The sequence below is a fragment of the Plecotus auritus genome, assembly GCF_963455305.1.
Source record: "Plecotus auritus genome assembly, chromosome: 1".
NCBI lineage: Eukaryota > Metazoa > Chordata > Mammalia > Chiroptera > Vespertilionidae > Plecotus > Plecotus auritus.
In genome coordinates, this window is record NC_137770.1 from 146,258,476 (window position 1) to 146,280,027 (window position 21,552).

Consider the following 21,552-nt stretch of genomic DNA (forward strand, 5'->3'; position numbering starts at 1 on the left):
TTTAATTAGTCAAAGGCTGACCATTAGCTATTATATAAACCCAAACTTCTAATCAAGGAATTACAAATCTTTTGTTTTTTGGTACCAACTTATTTTTTAATTCTCATTTTTTTCAACTCTTCTCATAAGCACCTGCAACAGAAGGTTTCACAAATATGTCATTTGTTCTTTATTTTCCCATGTGTTCATATGCTGTTTCCTTTACCTACACTGACCATTCTCTCCTGTGCTTCTGCTGGTCTCTTCAACCTCAAGACTCAAGGAAACAACTCCTCTCTCTACCCTTGTCTTGCCTTTCTCTTTATCATCCCACTTCCTGGTTGAACACCCCGTTTTATGCCACTGAAGACCCCTTTTATTCCTTTGTTAAATAGTCAGCACCTCATAAAAGAGCAGTTTACATGCCTGTTTGCCCTTCAGACTCCAAGCCCCTTAGCAGGAGGAGATTTTGCTGTATTCTCTTGGATTTAACATGGCACCTACTACATACTTTGTGCTTCATAAGTGCTAGTTATAATAATTGACGGTATAATGGTTTCATCTAAAGGGAACTAAGAAAAGTGAATTGACAGGATTTTCAAAGCAAGTCACATAATTGAATATCCCTTAAACTGATATAAAGTCTAATAATAATTCTTCACAGCTTCAAAGTCATACACATTAAAGATATAAAACTATTTTTATCAAATTCAACAAATTAAATAAAGCTCAGCAATTCTTTTGATACAGAGACTATAAGTTCAGGCTGGTGTGCCTGAGGTAAGGTAAGTTACTCAAGGTTAGGCAGTATTTCCATAAAGGAAAATGGTAAAACTCCATAGATTTGATAAAAGTGCATTTTCATATCCTTTGAATCATCCCCCCCACACAACAGCTAAAACCTGAATTTGCAGAAATACTTTAACAGTAACATGTAGTCCAAATATGAAGATTGAAGAAAAAGCATCTAAGACAATAGCAAATATTTCAACTAGGGGCATCACTAAGATGAAGAATTTACAGTCAGGTTTGTTGGCTGATTTAGAATCTTTCCCAAATAATTTTAATAAACACTAGAGAAAATTTACACTTATCCAGAGCAACATGTAGACATTATTTAGTATGCAAGTATATGCACTGGAGATTATTTCTACTCCACAGAGGAAATGTCTTAACCCATAATCTGAATTATAGGATTTTTAGTTTTTTAAAAATTTGACTAAAATAAGCTACATCTCTAAATATGGATTATTTCCCTAACAGTATAGAATAACAAAGACATGAAGAGAAATCAAGTCAGTGCTTTGAATTTCAGTAAACCAAGCAACTGCTAGAATCCCTATTGTATGTGAATTATACTAAAAAAAAATATTAGAAAGCCTACAATTCTAAGAAAAGTATACCCTAAAGACAAGAATATAGTCAATCAGATTGTGGTTAGCAAAAACATCATGGTAAATAGAAAAATTAGATTATTTGAGTGATAATGTTTATGCCTGTTCAGCCAGTTTCAATTTCTTCATCCAGTCAATATGATAAACTCTATACATTTGATAAAGTTGTCAAATATAAGAAATAAAAGATAATCCCAAGTATTCTATAGTTAATGATGCAGTGATGGAAAGAACTCGGTGCTCATTATAGAGAGATGAAGATAACCTGGCTGGTAGAATATGGCATATGAAAAAAACTAAATTATTTACTTTAGCCAAAAAATAAAACATAAACGATTGACAGAGACATAAAGACCTAAAACTAAAGCAAGATAGGCTGAAGAATCCTAGAAAGAAAAAAGAAAAGGCCTGAAAAATTATGTAGCCATAAGAAATGAACATTTAATCCAATGAAAGCATGAGATAGGTATATATATATATATATATATATATATATATATATATATATATAGTTAATTCATATGCATTTGAACAAACTGTCACCATCCTGAATGTGACATCAATTGAAAGCTGACTTTATTCTGCTTTGAAACAGAATTTACAGTAAAGATGTCCTTGACTATAAATTTCTATTTGAATTTAAGTAGTTTTATACACAGGATTCATGCTACTTTATTTTATTGCTCCCATTATTCCAGTTTTGGCCAGGGGAAGCTCTTTAAGTTAGTTCTCGTGTCCCTTTGACATACCTCATCAATGTAGTCATTTCTTTTGGACACTACCTGATTTTCTAGCACTGTAAGTTGCTCAGGGTTAACATATATTTCCTGACCCAGTTCTAGAGTCAGTCATCAGCCATTTGGAGCACTGGTTTCCTTCACTGGAGAATGCCCTTAGAAACCAAGATCTGGGTACCAGGTTGCCCCTTGCTACTGAGATGCCATTTTTTTTCTATGCTATGATAACTTGAAGAGTCATGCCATTTTTCAATTATGGAAAATGATCAATATTTTCTGCTTTGGAATTCTTATTCTCACATGACATACTATCCTATATGTGGTGTGACACAAGTTAAGGTTTTGTTTTTGTGCTGATAGCTCCTATCTTATTTGTTTGTATTTCCTTCACTTTTGCACAAGCCCCTGAAAAAAACAACCACATTCTTTGAGCCTGACCTAAAAAGACTAAGCTGTATGAAAAGAGTCATGTCTAGATCTCCTCCTCTCATACAGGATTAGAAAATTCAGTCCCCACATCACTTAGGCCACTGGGAAGTTAGCTTCCACCTGTGATCTATATTTTGATTCTCCTCCTTTGGTTCTGGGTCTAGTATATTTTTTCTTCTTTAAATTTCAGTTTAGAGTATTAATAAGTGCTTTAGACATATTTTTATGTTTTCAGTGAGTGGAAATAATATCTTATATGATTTTGTCAATTCTTCTATAGCCTAACTTTCAATATAAATTTAATATTTAAAATCTGTCAATATCTTATGAATTCTAAAAATAACCACAAGAAAGCCCCAGAAAACAATTTTCTCCAAGTAATGCTCTTTATTTAATGTAAATTTTATGATACTTGATTTTTTTTTCCAATAGCAGATCTTTGTTTTAAAAAATCTCTCTTTATTTTGTGTTCATATAAAAGTAAATATATGTAAGCATCTGAGTGTACTCAGAGCAAGAGAAACATTAAGATGTATTTGTAGTGGTTAGAAGAGGAAACTTTTCCAAAACCAGGGTTTCTTTTTACTTGATAATGTATAAAATTTCTTTGTAATTTGTCTATTTTAATTTGATAAATTATCCCTGGATAGTTTTTTTATTATAGGTATGTCTCAGAGCTTTTAGCACTCTAAGTAATAAAGTTTTTCTCTAGTTAAAGCTGGTAATAATGGACAGTAAATACTGATTGCAAATGGGCTGTCCAAATAAAAGATGTGGACCAATATAATGATTTTGAACTCCCATTCTTTTTTTTTAATCCTCACTTGAGAATATGTTTTACTGATTTGAGAGAGAGAGAGAGATCAATATATGATAAACATTCATCTATTGCCTCTTATACATGCCCCAACAGGGGATTGAACCCAGAGCCTAGACATGTGCCCTTAGGAATCAAACACAATAAACTTTCAGTGCATGGTCCAACCAACTGAGCCACGCAAGCCAGCTCCTGAATTCCATTCTTTAAAAGCTGTAACCTTAGGTAAGTCATATAATATTGATCTCTAAATGAAAACATTGATCAATAGTTTTTCATACAAAAGACTATATGCTTACATCTAGTGATGTCATCTATTTAGAATCTTTAATTATTCATCCTAGAAACATATAGTAAGCAATTGTCAGACACCCTGGTGGATATTATGATAGTTCTTACCTTCAAATAATTTATAATCTGCTGATGAAAACTTATTATTAAGAGGGTATATGTTGTGCTATAATTGAAGATATTTATGGCTGGCTGTCAGAGGACAATAAAAAGTAGCTCAAGTTTATAGTTATGTTAATAAATATTTAATACATTTATTCAGTTGATGGTCTTTAAAGTGCCTATCATCTCAGTCATTCAGCCAATTAATAAAATAGGCCAGACCATCAACTGAGAGGAAGCAGTTCCTATATGAATTTTCTTCCATTCTTCTTAGCTTCCTTATGAAGAAAATTTGACTACACTGAATATATGGAAGATTCAGATTTATTTGAAGGAAGAGAAACATTTTGGATACTGAAAGGGAAATAGGCTCAAGAATAGATATTTTGGAAAAGATTATGCACTTCAAATCTTCCTTCACAGATGAACTTATTTCGCTTGAGTACTCTCTTGTTCTAGAAACATCAGGGGCAAGTTTGCACATAAAAGGAAATCTCAATACTGCAGAAGACTCAATATCACACAACAAGTATTTTCAAATGTTTAGAAAATAACAGTGTTTCATATTTTCCATTCACCATGAACACTTAAATCTGTCTTATGTTAGAAAAATTGCTAAGTTTTAAGGTCAGTGCACATATCAGACAATTGATAGCAACACATCTGAAACTGTAACCTCAGTGATCTCAGTGACCGCAGAACTCAGTGTGTGTCACATTATCTGAAGTGTTACTGGAGGTACTGGACCATGTCAGTGTACAGCAAGAGTTTTGGGAAATATAAAAAATCTGATTCTGCTTGTGATGCAGAGGCAAGGTGCCTGCTAAGTGGAAAATATCATAAAGATCAACTTTTCATGTTTTTAGACAAAAAAGGTGACTACAAACTGTGTCTATATTTGTCTGAAAGAAAATTATATGTACAAACCTCTCTTTTAATGAATGAAACCCAGATTTTTATCTTTAAATTTTTATATCTGGACATAGTTTAAGTATTTAGTTTTCTTTGTGATTTTTCACATATTTTAAGGGCAACAGATTGCTCAACCCTAAGACATATATATCAGTAATTGGTTTAAAGATTTATATAAAACAAAAACAAAACACACACAATTTTAGAAGGCCCAGGAAGAAGGCAGAGGAAATAATAAGAAAATAAAACAACACCAACAACAAAACTCAACTGATTTAACTGACAAAGAGCACACACTTCTGTGCATGAAGAAACGTTATTAATAGTTTAATGTTTCAGAAGTCCTCATCAACTCCTCAGCTCTTTTCAATTCCCAATTTTCCACCAGAAGATAACTTGCTCAATTACTTAACTTTTAAATGGTAGTGTCTAACTACCATTTAAAAAAGACATAGCAACCATTTCCATTCTGCTGCTTCTGATATGCCAAAAGTGTCTTCCCTTTTGTAACCCTTAAGGCCCTTAGGTATTTGGCATCATATTCCTGCTGTTCTGCTGCCTCTTAACCTTCCATCTCTTCTCTGGGCTCCAGGTCCAATATGGACATTTAAATGCCTGTGGAGCAAATTGTGACCCTGACTCATTTTCCTTTGCTCTTCCTCGGGCATCATATTTACTGTCATGGTTGTATCTACCAACTGGGGGGCTGATGACCCAATAGCTACATCCCAATCTGTAACTTTTACTGAGTTTATACACTTATACATCTTCCATTGGATTTCTCAGTAACAAATTCGACACACAAAACATGACCAAAGATGCATACACTGTCTTTTCTTTTTGCCTCCTACTTTATCTTTCCCTACTTCTTGCCTCACAATAAACTTCACAGTACCCATCTATATATGGTCCACAGATGCACATTTTTTTTCACCAATTTTGCCTTCATTCATATTTTTATGCCTTCATACTTCCCATTCCATGTGGTGGAGATGGCTGGCTATTTACAAGACATGCTCAAATTTCACATATTTTAAGGACAACAGATTGCTCAACCCTAGGCTATATATATATATATATATATATATATATATATATATATATATACATATATATATACATATATACCAGTAATTGGTTTATAGGTTTATATAAAACAAAACAAAAGCAAAACACACACAATTTTAGAAGGCCAAGGAAGAAGGCAGAGGAAATAATAAAATAAATCAACAACAAAACTCAGTGCCCTTGATAATCTCAATTATAACAGATGTATTAAAATACAGCACCATGATACATTTTCTGTTGCATTTATTGACTATACAGTGGACAAAATAATCATGCTTATTCTGAAAAAAAATACAGAAGAATCCTTAAAGGAAGTAACTGTTTTATATTTATTGCTATACCCCTAAAACATAGCACAGAGCCCAGACTCCTTTCAGGTGATAAAGTAATATTTGCTGACCTGTGTTTAAAACTGGTAAACTGGACTTTACCATTGCAATCAGAATAGTAGGCAATTTAAACTTAAAATGAATTAAAAGCATGCTAAGAGTACTAAGAACTGAGAAGTGCATTTAGCAAATTTAAAATGCATTGGGTTAAATCATCCCTACAAAATCTTGCAGTTAAAAATAATTATAAAAGAACTGTCAACTACTGAAAACTGTTCAGAGGATAAATGGGCTGTGTGATAATTATTATCACTGCCTAATATAATTTCTGAGATGTAATATATTCTGTGAGTTTGATAGTCCATATAAACACAGCTAATGATGTAATTTATTGGGTGCTACATGGACAAGGAGGCTCAATGGTGTGTGATGACATGAGGCAGAAAGTAAAGACAATCTGAAGAGAAATGGGACAAGGCAACATAGAATATCATATATAATAAAAGGGTAATAGGCAAATAGACCGAATGGCAGAACACCCAGTTGCTGTGATGCGCACTGACCACTAGGGGGTAGACACTCAGTGCAGGAGCTGCCCCCCGGTGGTCAGTGAGCTCCCACAGGGGGAGCACTGCTCAGCCAGAAGCTGGGCTCATGGCTGGTGAGCACAGTGATGTGGTGGAGCCTCTCCCGTCTCTGTGGCAGCGCTAAAGAGGTCCAACTGACAGCTTAGGCCCACTCCCCATGAGCCTCCAGTTAAGATAATAAAGGAAGATCAATTTGAGGAAGATGAATTTGGTATGCTACATAAAATTGTAAGGAAAGAAAAGAAATTACTTAGGAAAATTATAATCATCATTAAAAGTGGCCCAATCATTAAAAATATTTGTTTACATGCTAGATTCAAGCTTGGACTTAAAAAAGACCCATGATGGATGGAATATGTCATGTGTTTAGATCAAAGTAAAAATTTTTAATTGCTATATTAAGAAGAATTACACACTTTGCTCAAAATTTATCTTCACTCCAGTGGAGTGTGTTATAAAAGGAGAGTTGTACATTAAAGCACCAATGTCATAGACATCTAACAGGGAATGACAAAGGAAGCAGATTTAATTACGTATTTAATTACATTTGTTTCAGAATACTATTGTCTTTTCCTTTGCTCAGGTAACTTTTTTTTTTTTTAATCCTCACCCAAGTATATATTTTCCATTGATAGTAGAGATAGGAAGGGATAAAGACAGAGAGAGAAACATGAGAAACATTGATGTAAGAGAGAAACATCAATCAGTTGCCTCCCGTGCCCACCCCCAGGGACCAGGGATGGAACCTACAACCTGGGTATGTGCCCTGACCAGGGATCGAACCTGCCACCTTTTGGTGTGTGGGATGATCCTCCAACCAACTGAGCCATACTGGCGAGGGCTGTTCAGGAACTTTTGCATAAAATTTATACTGAAGCATTTGCTTCAAAATATCAGTTCAAAATATCCTATATAATAAAAGCCTAATATGCTAAGTGTCCAACTGTTCGATTATTCAACCAGTCGCTATGACGTGTACTGACTACCAGGGAGCAGATGCTCCAACTGATAGGTTAGCTTGCTGCTGGGGTCTGGAAGATCTGGACTGGGCGAGATGGGCGGGACATGCCCTGGAGCCCTCCTGCAGTCCCTCCCCAGCCCTGATCATGCACTGGTGGGGTCCCTCGGCCTGGCCTGTCCCCTCTCACTATCCGGGACCCCTCGGGGAATGTTGGAGAGCTGGTTTTGGCCCAATCCCCACAGGCCAGGCCGAGGGACCCCAGTGATGCACGAATTACATAACATGTAATAAATAGTTTATTCATTTTGACCACATTGAAAACTACAATTTTTATATCTTACCAATCAAGTCAGCAATTATGTTTCCTTATTTCTATTTATCTTACAACCACTATGGAATGATAGGTTAATCACTAAATTGATAGTTAATATGCCTTATTTCTATATTTGTAAAACCCCAAAATAACTTGAAATAAAATCATTTAAACACTGGATTGTTAGGTCTTTTCCCTCTAAAATTCTATAAAATATTAGATATTATCTGAAAACACTTTCTTCATTAATTCACTGAATTTTTTAAAAATATAAATGCAAGTACAAAAATGCTGTTAACAAGTAACCTACGATTATAATTTTCAGCTATCCAAAACTTCCAAAACCACATTTGTCTTATGAGGTAACATGTAAGAAATAAATTCTGTTAACATTTTTGGACTTTAAAGAGTTAAAAATTACTCTTGCAGACTGTCTCACACTATAGATATCCCCACTCCAGCATGTATATTTGCACTAGAAAGGAGAAATCAAGAGTTACATAAAGCCGAAGAGTTTATTAGCATTGATCCCGTAGAAATAAGGTGCGGGAATAACTGGAAAAAAACTAAACCATTACATTTTTTGTGTACAAAATTTATAAAAAATAATTAGGTAAAGAACTTAGGCTCAGGGACAGACGCCTTGCCAAATGGGAAGGAGTGTAGCAGGAGGGAGACAGCATAGGACCCTCTAATGCTCATTACCAAGAATCTCATGGTGGTACTAACATGGCTGCTTTATCACAGGATAGACAACTGATTAAAGAAAGGCCTACCAGGATTATTCCTGTTGAGACTGAATGTTGTACCAAGACACACACAAATGACAGGATTGGGGGCATAGGTGTCTAATGGCCACTTCACTGGAACAAATTTCCGTGAGCCCCTGTTGCTTAGGTCCTTGGAGCTTATGCTTCCCAAGGCTGGCTTGCACAATTGTTTCTTCAATTCTCTGATCTATCCCAGAATCTTTAACCAAAACTGACCTTGATTTATTTACTAGTAAGTTTGAAAATGTAGGTACATGCACTAAAAGGATATAAGCTATTAACTACATTTATTATTGATCTAAGTTGGCCCCGCTCTAGAGGTAGAAGGGCTGCAATAATAACCAATGATATGTGTAATAAAGGAGAACAATCCCACCCATGTTCAAGGAAATGTATAGCCTTCCTTAAAATATAAGGCTCTGGAACCTCTCTGATGGTGATCCCATTAATGGGCGTTAATGAAGATGAAGAGCTTTTGACATGCTGAACAATCTGATTCAGACTTTTTAATTAGTCCAACTTGTCTACTATTTATGTAGTAAGGTCACAACAGGACACTGTTACATAGTTTTAAACTTACGTGCAAATTTCAGGGTCAAACAATGATCAAGTTATGATTTCTTGCATAAAATAAACACACATCTAACCACAATAGAATATTATCATTGACCTTTTCCAATGACCTCTCTATTTTGTGAGATATATAAAAAATTAATCTGCACTGTATTTTCTATATAGCATTTCATTCAAATCTTCAGAATTTAATAGGTTTACTGTGGACTGGAGGTTATTATTGAAACTGGGACCAAGGATAAATATTTAGATGTACTTTATATTTGTTAGCAAATAGCTTAGGTCCAACAAAGAAAATTTAAAATATTTTTTTACAAAATCTTAAAATATTTTTGAGTAAAATCGGTAACATTTTGTGTGTTTTGGTTAAATTAATTAATCGTTTTTAGGCTCTGATTCCTGACCTGACAAGTGGAGATGGTAAAGTTCCCATGTAAATAACAGTTGTGTAAACATTAAGTGAGATAATGTATGCTAAGTTACGAGTACAGACTTAACACTTAGTACATGTTCTATTGATAGGGGTACAGCACATAGTAATAAGAATAGAACCACAGTTGTTTAATGATTATTCACCTTGTAACTATAGATAGGAGGTTTTCTTACAGACCCTGGGAAACTGGAGGATGAAACAGGGCTGTAAAAGACAAGACACCTCGGAGCCTGGATGGGTTCATTACTCAGAAAAGAAAATACATTTTAAAAACAGACCAAGGATATGACATGCTTTGATTTGGTTGTTATGCCTAGATCCTTACCCCCTCGGGAGTTTGCCTCAGGAATGCTGACCATTCTCTGGTCCCAGGACTGGGATGAGCTTTTCGCAATATCATAGGAGGTTAGCCACCTTGTTATTGGGCTTTGAGCTCCTGAAGATCAGACTGCAGACCCTCCCCTCTCCTTTTCCCTGCTGCACTCACAGCTGCACATAGCTTTCTTCCTCACCCTTATATAATCAGCCAGCTGGCAAGGGGGCAGAGCAGAATTTTCGGATGACCTACTGCTCTCCCATACTGCCGGCATTATTTGAATAAATGCTCATATATGAGTCAATCATGTCTGTGCTTAATTTGGGTCAAGTAGTCACAGGTGGCCTCAGACTCGATTAGTGTCCAGTATCACTGTTAATGGTAGTTTTTCCGTTTTTTCCCTTGAATCTTGACTACTTGCCCTCTCAGAGTCTTAGTTTCTTTATTTATAAAATGGGTTCTTATAAGACTTAGCTAAGATAAAATACATAAAGTTAATAAACTCCTTGATTTATAGAAGTTGAAAGTCCTAGTTCTTCCTGCATTTATCCCAGACCAGCATTCTTTCTACCAAAAAACACTGCTTTGAGAAAATATGAATACTACTTTATATTGTAATTTACTTGTAAATATAGTTAGAAAATGTCAGCATTAATTGGTAATATTAATTATTGACTTATAATGGGCTTGATACTTGTTTAATCACTTTGCAAGGATTAAATCAAAAGATTTTTACAATAATTCAATTTGTATAGAAGAGATATGGAGTGGTTACCTAACTTGTCCCAGGTCACACAGCTGAGAAATAGTGAAGTGAAAATTCAAACTGAGGTAATGATCCCAAAGCCTATCACCATATAACCTCTAATATATTGCTTTCCAATCAGAATGGTTATGAAAGAATGTAACTAAAGTGTGTGCTTTATACTTTTAAGGAAATTTGAAAATAGATAAAAGATTTAAAAGTGGAGGTCTTGGCATATTTATAGATTGGAAACATCTGGAAAGTCACTGGGTTCACAGCCAAACTCAACATAATATTTAAGTTGCTTAATACATTTTAAAAATTATTTTAAAAAGAACCTCTCCTAATCATACACTATGTCCTAAAGAATAAAGAAAGCAAGGTTGACATCTTGGGAGAACATATACATTTTAAGTGGCTAAACATTTAAAAAATGATGGTATAATTTTCCAAAATACATATTATCTTATATAATAAAAAGGTAATATGCAAATTAACCCTCACAAGATGGCTACCTACAACCAGGCTCGTGGGGGGGGGGGGGCAGTTGGGGGCAACCAGGCCAGCAGGGGAGGGCAGTTAGGAGTGACCAGGCCAGCGGGGGGGGGGGGCAATTAGGGGCAATCAAGCTGGCACACAGAGGTAGTGAGGTGTATCAGGCCAACGGGGGTGGGGGGGCATTAGGGGTGACCAGGCAAGCACACAGGTGAGAGATTAGGAGCCAGCGGTCCAGGATTGTGAGAGGGATGTCCGACTGCTGGTTTAGACCTAAACCGGCAGTGGGACATCCCCCAAGGGGTCCTGGATTGGAGAGGGTGCAGGCTGGGCTGAGGGACATGCCCCTCCGCACGAATTTCATGCACCGGGCCTCTAGTAAAACATTATAAAACACCTCTTGTTAATTATGTACTTTATATTTTTAAATATTATGGATAAAAGAAACATGCATTACTTCCATTTTTGGCAGGATGGGAATTAAATCACCTCATTTGAGAGGAAGCATCTGCAATGTGTAATAAAATATTGAAATATATTTTAAATTTAAGACAATTCAAAGCCAGAAATGAAATTAATTCAGCCAACAAGAAATATCTGTTGAAGTATTCAGATAACTTCATTGGCTCAGGCCCCATCCAGGGCATGAAATTTATTGAAGGCTCCCACACAAAACTGAAATCTATAGATTTATACCGGCTACATTAAAGTAAATGAGAAATAAGCCTGCCTATCAGAAGTGGTGGACATGAAATATACATCACCTGAATCTCAAATTTATAGGCAATAACAAAAGACTAATAAGAACCAAGACACTCCTGAGAAAGAAGATCAAAATCAAGAGACTATATAACTTAGATAACAAAACTTATCTAAATATAGTGATAAAATATAATAAATAAAATGGTGTGGAATGGCAAAGACATAGAATAATACACCATGGAAACATAATGGATGATGTAGAACTGAATCTCATGTGTTTAGAAATTTGATTTTTGGCAGACTTGGCATGCATGTTGGAAAAGGAAGAATGAACTAAACATATATGAGCAATCTTCAGGCTGAGTTAAGGGTACATTGAAGAGAATATAAAGATCCTGCAAGGAGGATAAAGGCATATAGTTTTAAGGAAATCAATTTCTAGCTCACCATTTTCAAATATGAAGCTTCCTAAGATCGATGTGCCTGAGAATGCATCTATGATCAGCCTGGCTCTCCTTTTACATTTCACAACCATACTCCCTACTTTCCAGGGAGTAAAAGAGCTTCGCATCTTTCCATTTATTCAACATTCAAAAATATGCATGGGCAAGTTGTGGCAGTACCTCATTTAAAGTCTCACATCCTATATAATAAAGAGGTAATATGCAAATTGACTGTCATGCCATCACACAAGATGACCACCCCCATATGGTCATAAGATGGCCTTCCATATGTGGTCACAAGATGGCCACCCCATTGGTCACAAGATGGCCACCCTAATGTGGTCACAAGATGGCCGCCCCCATGTCATCACAAGATGGCCACCACAAGATGACCAGCAGGAAAGGGTAGTTGTGGGCAATCAGGCCAGCAGGGGAAGGCAGTTGTGGGTGAACAGGCCAGCAGGGGAGGGCAGTTGGGGGACAATTAGGCTGGCAGCGGTGGGCTGTTGGGGGCGACCAGGCCTGCAGGGGAGGGAAGTTGGGGGGGACCAGGCCGGCAGGGGAGGGCAGTTCGGGGTGATCGGGCTGGCAGGGGAGCAGTTAGGGGCAATCAGCCAGGCAGGCAGGTGAGTGGTTAGGAGCCAGTAGTCCCGGATTGTGAGAGTGATGTCCAACTGCCGTTTAGGCCCGATTCCACAAGGATTGGGCCTAAACCGGCAGTCAGACATCCCCCAAGGGGTCCCAGATTGGTGAGGTTGCAGGCTGGGCTGAGGGACACTCCCACCAGTGCATGAATTTCATGCAGCGGGCCTCTAGTCTTTAATATATGACTATTTTCAAAGAATGATTTATCTAGATAGAGAGCTTTATTAGACTGAAGAAAAAATAACATGAAACTATCACACAATGTTATTTACTACCAACAAATTAATCACTAAAAACAAACCTATTTTTTTAATTAAGAAAACTAAAGATATAAGTGCAAATGTAAATAAATTTGATATTTTAAAACTCTCATCAAAGTTGTCTTTGGAGGTTTGATACAAATTAGCATTGCTCATAATGAAAGATAGGGAGAGTTACACATCATTAGAAAAATGACAGTAGCTGATGTACTATTAGTAGCTACATGTTAAATTTTCATTTCAACATCTCAGAAAACTGATTCCCTATAATGACATCACTGCTATTGATGAATGTCTATGATGGCAGAAACTGACGTTCAACAGGTTGTATAAAAAATTATGGTAGATTAACCAAAAAAAGCTATTTCCTTAGAACAGTGGTCGGCAAACTGTAGCTCATGAGCCACATGCAGCTCGCGAGCTGCAGTTTGCCATTCTGTTGACTCATGAGTTTGCCGACCATTGCCTTAGAACAAAGAAAATTATGTTATTACTGAGCTTATAGTGAGCAAAGAGGAGATTGCTGAGTTTGGACAGTTTTACACAACTATATTTGAACTTACAAGAGAAATGAGGTATATTTAGAAATATTTACATATCTATATTTACACTAGAGGCCTGGTGCACAAAATTCGTGCACAGGGGTTTGTGTTGCTCAGCCCAGCCTGCACCCTCTCCAATCTGGGACCCCTCGAGGGATGTCCGAGTGCCCGTTTAGGCCCGATCCTATTCTACTGGGATCGAGCCTAAACGGGAAGTCGGACATCCCTCTCACAATCCAGGACTGCTGGCTCCCAACTGCTCGCCTGCCTGCCTTCCTGATTGCCCCTAACTGCTTCTGCCTGCCAGCCTGATCACCCCCTAACCACTCCCCTGCCAGCCTGTTTGCCCCTAACTGCCCTCCCCTGCAGGCCTGGTCACCCCTAACTACCCACCCTCTGCTGCAGGTCTGGTCCCTCCCAACTGCCCTCCCCTGCTGGCCATCTTGTGGTGGCCATCTTGTGTTCACATGGGGGCAGCCATCTTTGACCACATGGGGGCAGCCATCTTCTGTGTTGGAGTGATGGTCAATTTGCATATTACTATTTTATCAGATAGGATATATATTTATATTTCCTGATGTAGCTGTTCAGTGACAAAACAAAGGGTGGATTCATTGTTCATATTAATCTCTATACTAATTTTAAAAAGATTGGCTTAAAACTCAATAGCACAAAAACACACAAACAACCCAATTAAAAATGTGCAAAGGACTTCAAAATATATTTCTTCAGAGAAGATATACAAATGGCTCATAAGCACATGAAAAGACGCTTATCATCACTAATGCAAACTGAGAAAATGCAAATCAAAACCAAATGAGATGCCACCTCACCCCTATTAGGATGCTACTATAAAACAACAACAATAATAAAACTCAAAAACCAAACAAACACAACAACAAAACACAGAAAAGCTTTGGTGTGGATATGAGAAGTTGGAATGCTCTAAAGAACTTAAAAATAGAATTATCATATGATCCAGCAATTCTAATTTAGCACATATACCAAAAAGAATTGATAACATGGACTCAACAGATATTTGTACACCAATGTTCATAGCAGTATTACTTACAATAGCCAACAGGTGGAAGTCACCCAAGTGTCCATTGGCAGATGAATGAATAAACAAAATGTGGTCTATACGTACAGGCTTAAAAGGGAATTCTTATATATGCTACAACTTGAATGAACTTTGAGGATATCATGCTAAGTGAAGTAAGCTAGTCACAAAAGGACAAATATTGTATGATTCCACTTATATGAGGTATCTAGAATAATCAGATTCATAGACACAGCAAGTAAAATGGTAGTTGCTAAGGTTTAGGGGTTCAGGGAATATAGTTTAATGGATTGAGAGTTTCAGTTTTGCAAGGTGAAAAGAGTTCTTGGACAGATGTTGGTGAAGGTTGCCCAACAATGTAAATGTACTTAATGCTACAAAACTATATACTTTAAAATGATTGAGATGGTAAATTTTATGTTCTGTGTATTTTATCAGAATAAAAAATATATGTATATGTGTACATGCATATGTACATCCTATATAATAAAAGGCTCATATGCAAATTGACCGAGCTGCAGAATCACTGGTCGCTATGACTTGCACTGACCACCAGGGGGCAGTTGCTCAATTCAAGAGCTGCCCCCTGGTGGTCAGTGTGCTCCTGCAGGGGGAGCACTGCTTATCCAGAAGCCCTGAGCTGGGCTCAAGGCTGGTGAGCCCAGCAGCTGTGGTGGGAGCTTCTCCTGTCTCCGTGGCAGCTCTGAGGATGGGGAGTGGGCCTAAGTCAATAGGTCAGACATTTCCTGAGGGCTCCTGGACTGCGAGAGGACTGGGACACCCCCCCCTCAGTGCACGAATTTTGTGCACCAGGCTTCTAGTGTGTGTGTGTGTGTGTGTGTGTGTGTGTGTGTGTGTGTGTGTGTGTATGTATATATATATATATATACTGATTATCTACTGAGTGTTAGGCACTGTTCTAGAAGCAGGTGTTTCAGTATAGCCTGACTTCTTTTTTCTCAATTTAAATTTGGAAACACTTTTATTGATAGCAAGCCTTGAATGCTAAAATACTTAGCCTTCACTTGCAGAGTGTGTGTGGGACAGTGCTGCTAAAATGACAAATATTATTTTCTAGGAGATTAAACCTGTATATTTTTAAAAAGACATAAAGAATATGGGATATTTATATTCAGCAATTATTATATTTAGAAGTGAGATAGCTGTCATGGAAGGTGTATTTACACATTTATTTGAATTTTAAAAATAAAGTTAAGTTTATAATGATGAAAACTAAGTCTGTTCTAACCAGCTGATTTACAGAGAACTGCATTTACCAAATATTACACATGTCAGACATTTTAATAAAAACTAGTGAACTAAATCTGCAGTTTTGATATAAATTGTCTGATTCATGTAACAAAATACTTATAAAAATAATGAATATTTATATTAAAACTAGAGGCCCGGTGCATGAAATTTGTGCACTTGGGAGGGGGTCCTCAGTCCAGCCTGCGCCCTCTTGTAGTCCAGGAGCCCTCGGAGGATGTCTGATTGACAGCTTAGGCCTGCTCCCCACCAGGAGCGGGCCAAAGCTGGCAGTCAGACATCCTCAGCACTGCAGCGGAGATGGGAGAGGCTCCCACCACAACCACTGTGCTTGCCAGCTGTGAGCCCGGCTCAAGGCTTCTGGCTGAGTGGTGCTCCCCCTGTGGGAGCGCACTGACCACCAGGGGGCAGCTCCCTGCGTTGAGCATCTGCCCCCTGGTGGTCAGTGTGTGTCATAGCGACTGGTCATTCCACAGTTCAGTCTATTTGCATATTAGCCTTTTATTATATAGAATTACTCATTTTTCAACTTTTCACATCTTTATGACAATTTGTGTAGAGTAAATTGGGAATCACTTTAATATTATGCTAGCAATATACATTTAAAATACAATTTTATATGTATAATAAGGGCTCAAATAATAAAGGGAAAATTAGAATTATTTGAAGCTTTAAAAAATGTGGTTGCCTTTACCCCACACCCAGAGATAATGATTTAAATGGTCTAAAATGGGGCTTGGGCAGAGATATTATTTTAATCTCCCCCAGAGATGTTAATGTGCAGCCAGGATTGAGAACTGCAATCATTGATTCATTTCACAATAGAAAGTGAACATTTTTTTTAACAAGATTAAAAAAAAAATGAGAGAGAGAGAGAGGGAGAAAGTGAGGGAAGAAGAGACTGAAGGAGGACCAGAATGAAGAAAAACAATTTTTGCCTCTTCAACTAAATACCTTTGTCATAATGGGTGGTGGGTAACATTAGTGTCAGAACCAATGGGAGAAAAGGGTATAAAATCAGGCAGGGAGTGGATTGATTTCTAGAAATGGGCATTCTTGGATCCCAGGCAACTAGAGTACCGAAGTTTTTCAGGTCATTTAAACACTGAGGCTACCCATCGTTGGTTTACCTCGCATTCAAGGCCTCCTTAGGCCTTATAAAGGCATATGTTCTCATGGTTTCTGGTCAACATGCCACAGCTTATTGGGCAATTGCATCCAAAGCCCAAAGATGGCTGTATTCCACTCAGCTTCATTTCACTGTGCTTACAATACTTAACTATTGAAATAAATTTCAATCAATCACTAAACTCATAAAATTATACCTAGGCATAAAATAACTAACATTAAAGATGGTTTAGAAACATATTAACATGTAAAAAAAGTAGTAAATAATAAAATTATTAATTTCTTAATATTTAATTTCTTTTTTATTAGCTCAACCAACACATTTAGCTTTAGTACAGATAAAAAGAGCCTTTTAATACTTTGGACTAAGTTTATATTTAAAGCAATAAAGAAAATGAAAGCATCCCCCTGCCAAATGAATCCCTATGAGTCCTTGATAATCAGGGTAATCATTGGATTTCACATTTAGTTTCCATCAGAGTGGGACAATTAAGAGAATCCTATTTAACTACTAAAGATAAACAACTAAAATGAATCCAGGGTGTTCTCTCAGTGCAGTGGACAACAAAATAAAATAGAAAATAATTACAATAGTAAAATATGCCAACATGGAAAGAAAAAAAAATTCACAAAACATGAATTATTTTGGTAGAGGACTTGGGAAGAAGGATCAACCAAAAGTATAAAGCATTATTAATTAGACAAAATCTGGTGAATAAATATGTATGGCTCAAGGATATTTAAATATTAGTGCTAAAATGTAAAGATGGTAAAAACTATGAAGAACATTTCATCTCAGAGTGTTTCTTAAGCCTAGTGATAAAGATAAAACTATAGAGTAAAACTTCAATTATATTAAATAAATTACATAAAACGTGTTCTATAAAAATATAAAAAGAGTCCTGGTGGTGTCATCCTGGTGGGTCAAAGTTGTGAGTTCCATCCCAGTCAGGGCACATACAAGAGTCAACCAATGAATGCATAAATAAGTGGAACAACAAATCAATGTATCTCTCTGACTGTTTCTCTCTCTCTCCTTTCCTCTCTTTCTCTCTCTAATCAATATAAAAGTTCAGTTATAAAAATATAAAACATAAAAAGAAAATGAAAAGCAAGAAAGTCATTTTACAATGTATCTTATAAAATAGCATTTATATGATTAGCAAAGAAAGAGCATGTCCAAATCAATATAAAAAAACAAATAGCTGTTCAGAAATTTTTGGAAAGAAATATAGGCTAGCCTGAAGAGGAGAAATGTGAATGACCGATAATAAGCATACCGGTTAAAATAAGCAATAAGCAACCGTGATGGAGAGCATGTGGAGAAACAGTAAATACCACTGAGTGAAGAGTTGCCAGTGGAAAGTTACATATTTATACTCATTCTTAATTGACAATAAATATTAAAGTGATAATTTGTATACTCTCAGGCTGAGAAATTGTTTAGTGATAGCTTGTAGGCTACCCGTGTTTCCCCGAAAATAAAACATCCTCCGAAAATAAGACCTACTTACAGGTTTCCTTCTGAGTGAAATATAAGGCATTCCCTGAAAATAAGGCCCCCAGGCTCTGTCTCAGAATGAAAATTAATTTACCGTAAACTGGTCTCTAGGGCTGCCCCGACTGGCATCTAGCAACCAGTGACGTTACGCGGAGTCCTGACGTCACTGCTGTGTGGAGGTCGGAGTGAGCAGTGAGCGCAGGGCGAGAGAGAGGAGGAGACTTTCACAGATGCATGTAGAAGAACAGGAGGATTAGAGCGGACGGGACGCGGCAAAGGTGGTGAGTGCTGGTCTGTCTCTGGTGACACTACCTGATGCTCGCGGCCACCTTCATGATGACTGAAGGTTCTCAGTCAGTGGCAGACCCTGCTCCAGCCCAGATCCAGTCCCCAGCAAGCCCAGTGACAGTCCCCAGGCAGGCCCCAGGGGGTAAATGTCTGATAAAGGGGTAGGGGGGATGTCTGATGAAGGTGTTCAGTGGCACAGGGGTGGGGGGAGGGGGATCACTTAAAATGACACGGGAGGATCAGAGGGGGCAATCAAAATGACACAGGAGGATCAAAAGGAGTTACTAAAATGGTAATCTCCCCTCTGATTCTCCTGTGCCATTTTGATTCCCCCCTCTGATCCCCCCTGTGTCATTTTGAGTGATCCCCCTCCCCCCACCTTGATACCCCAATTCCTTTTTTTTTTACCCCTAGAAATGAGCGCAAAAAGAAAAAGCTACTTCGTGGAGTACAAGAAAGGAATCATGGAAGACTCTTGGGGCCAAAATCTTACTGCTTTCTGCAAAGAGAAGATGTTGAGTATCCGATTGGTCCGAAAATGGCGAGCAGAGTATGGTAACCTCATTGAACAAGTGGACAAGGGAAATGCTAAAAAGCGCAAGTGTGGATCAGGTGGGCAACCATTATTTTCTGAGCTGGAAGACCTGATCTTGAATGGGTTGTTGACAGGAGAGCAAAGGCTTTGGTTGTGAATAGGGCTCAGATTCAAGAATTTGCCCTTGCAATGGCACCACAGTTTGACATAGCCCCCGAAGACTTCAAAGCATCACAACACTGGCTGGATAATTCCCTTCAGCGAAGTGAACTGTCTTTAAGAAGATCTACAACATTGTTTAGGTTGGAAGATACTCAAGTTATTAAGCGAGCACTTGCATTCAAGTCCTTTATTGATGATGCTGACTTCTCTAAATACAATCTTTCCAACATGATTGCTATGGATGAAACTGCAGTGTTTATGGGCCAATCATCTCAAACAACAATTGAACAGTGGGGTGCCTCCTTAGCGTACATTCCCTCCACTGCTTACGAAAGTGCACGTGTTTCCTGTATTTTGGCAATTGTCTGGATGGCACTAAAATCCCACCTTTAATCATTTCTAAGGGCAAGAAGGAAAAGATTGAATGTGTTTTGGGCATTTTTATTCTTGAAACTGAAAAAGCCTGGGCCACACAAGCAGTTATAAGGAAGTGGGTCGATTTAATGCTGCCGCTTGTTATGCGAGAGAGCCAAAGAGGTCTGCTAGTCTGGGATGCAGCCAGCATTCACCGTGCTAAAGACATGAAGACATTTCTTCATGAAAGAAAAATAGATCAGATAATGATTCCCGCAGGAATGACGGCCTATCTCCAGACTCTTGATATTGCAATAAACAAGCCATTCAAAGACAATTTGCGCATGCAAATTAATGACTACATTGAAAATAGAATGGAGAGAAATCAGCGTGGAAACTTTGTGAAACCTAAACTGCAAGAAGTTGTGACTTGGCTGAAGAATTCATGGGAGAAAATCACTGACAGTTGCATTGCAAATGCACTGCGAGCAGGCTACCTTGACAAGAAGTACTCATTTAAAGACAGTGCTATTGCTAAACATGAGAGATTTGGTCCACTGATTCTGAAAGAAATGGAGTCACAAGAAATTCACCAGGAAATTCAGGAATTGGATTGTTATGATGATGTTCCAGAAGATGATGACATGATTGTCACTGAATAAATGAGTAAATTCTTGATACTGTAGGATTCACAGTTTGTCTGGTTTGTGTTGACAACTACCGTACTACCGTACCGTATACAGGTAATAAATTTCCTTTATTTTCATTTAACAATAAATGTGTACCATATTCTTCTTCATGGAAAAATAAGACATCCCCTGAAAATAAGACCTAGCATGTCTTTGGGGGCAAAAATTAATATAAGACACTGTCTTATTTTCGGGAAAACAGGGTATTTGTTCTCTAAACAAATACCCATTCCCTTCCTTTACCTTAGATTATTTTGTTTTGTTTTAATCCTCACCTGAGGTTATTTTTTCCATTGAGTGAAGGGAGGGAGAAGAGGAGGAGGGGGGGAGAGAGAGAGAGACATTAATCAGGTACGTGCCCTTGACCCAGAATTGAACCTGAACCTGTGACCCTTCAGTCTGTGGGCTGACACTCTAACCACTGAGCAAAAACGGACAGGGCCCTCTACCTTAGTTTTGAATTAACGTATTCCCCAGGTTTCCTTTTGATTTGACCATGCAACAAAATTTGGCTAGTTATAAGTCCAAATGATGTGCAATAGCTTCAAGGAAACCTTTTAAAGTATGTGCTCTTTGCCACTTTCTGCACCTTATTATTTTTTTTCTGCCAATAGGAAGGGAAACCTAATGACTAGAGTTAAATCACTCATTCTGAACTTTTCCCCCAATATTTCAAACACCCATTTCCCCATATCTATTCTTATTGCGTATGCTAGATCAATT

General features: G+C 37.5%; 1 protein-coding gene across 1 annotated transcript in view; it reads right to left on the bottom strand.

The window, feature by feature from the left end:
• MALRD1 (MAM and LDL receptor class A domain containing 1) overlaps nucleotides 1-21,552 on the bottom strand; it is a gene marked incomplete at its 5' end in the record, with an annotated part of 676,620 nt that overhangs the window by 213,068 nt on the left and 442,000 nt on the right. The gene's annotated exons all lie outside the window — the stretch shown is intronic.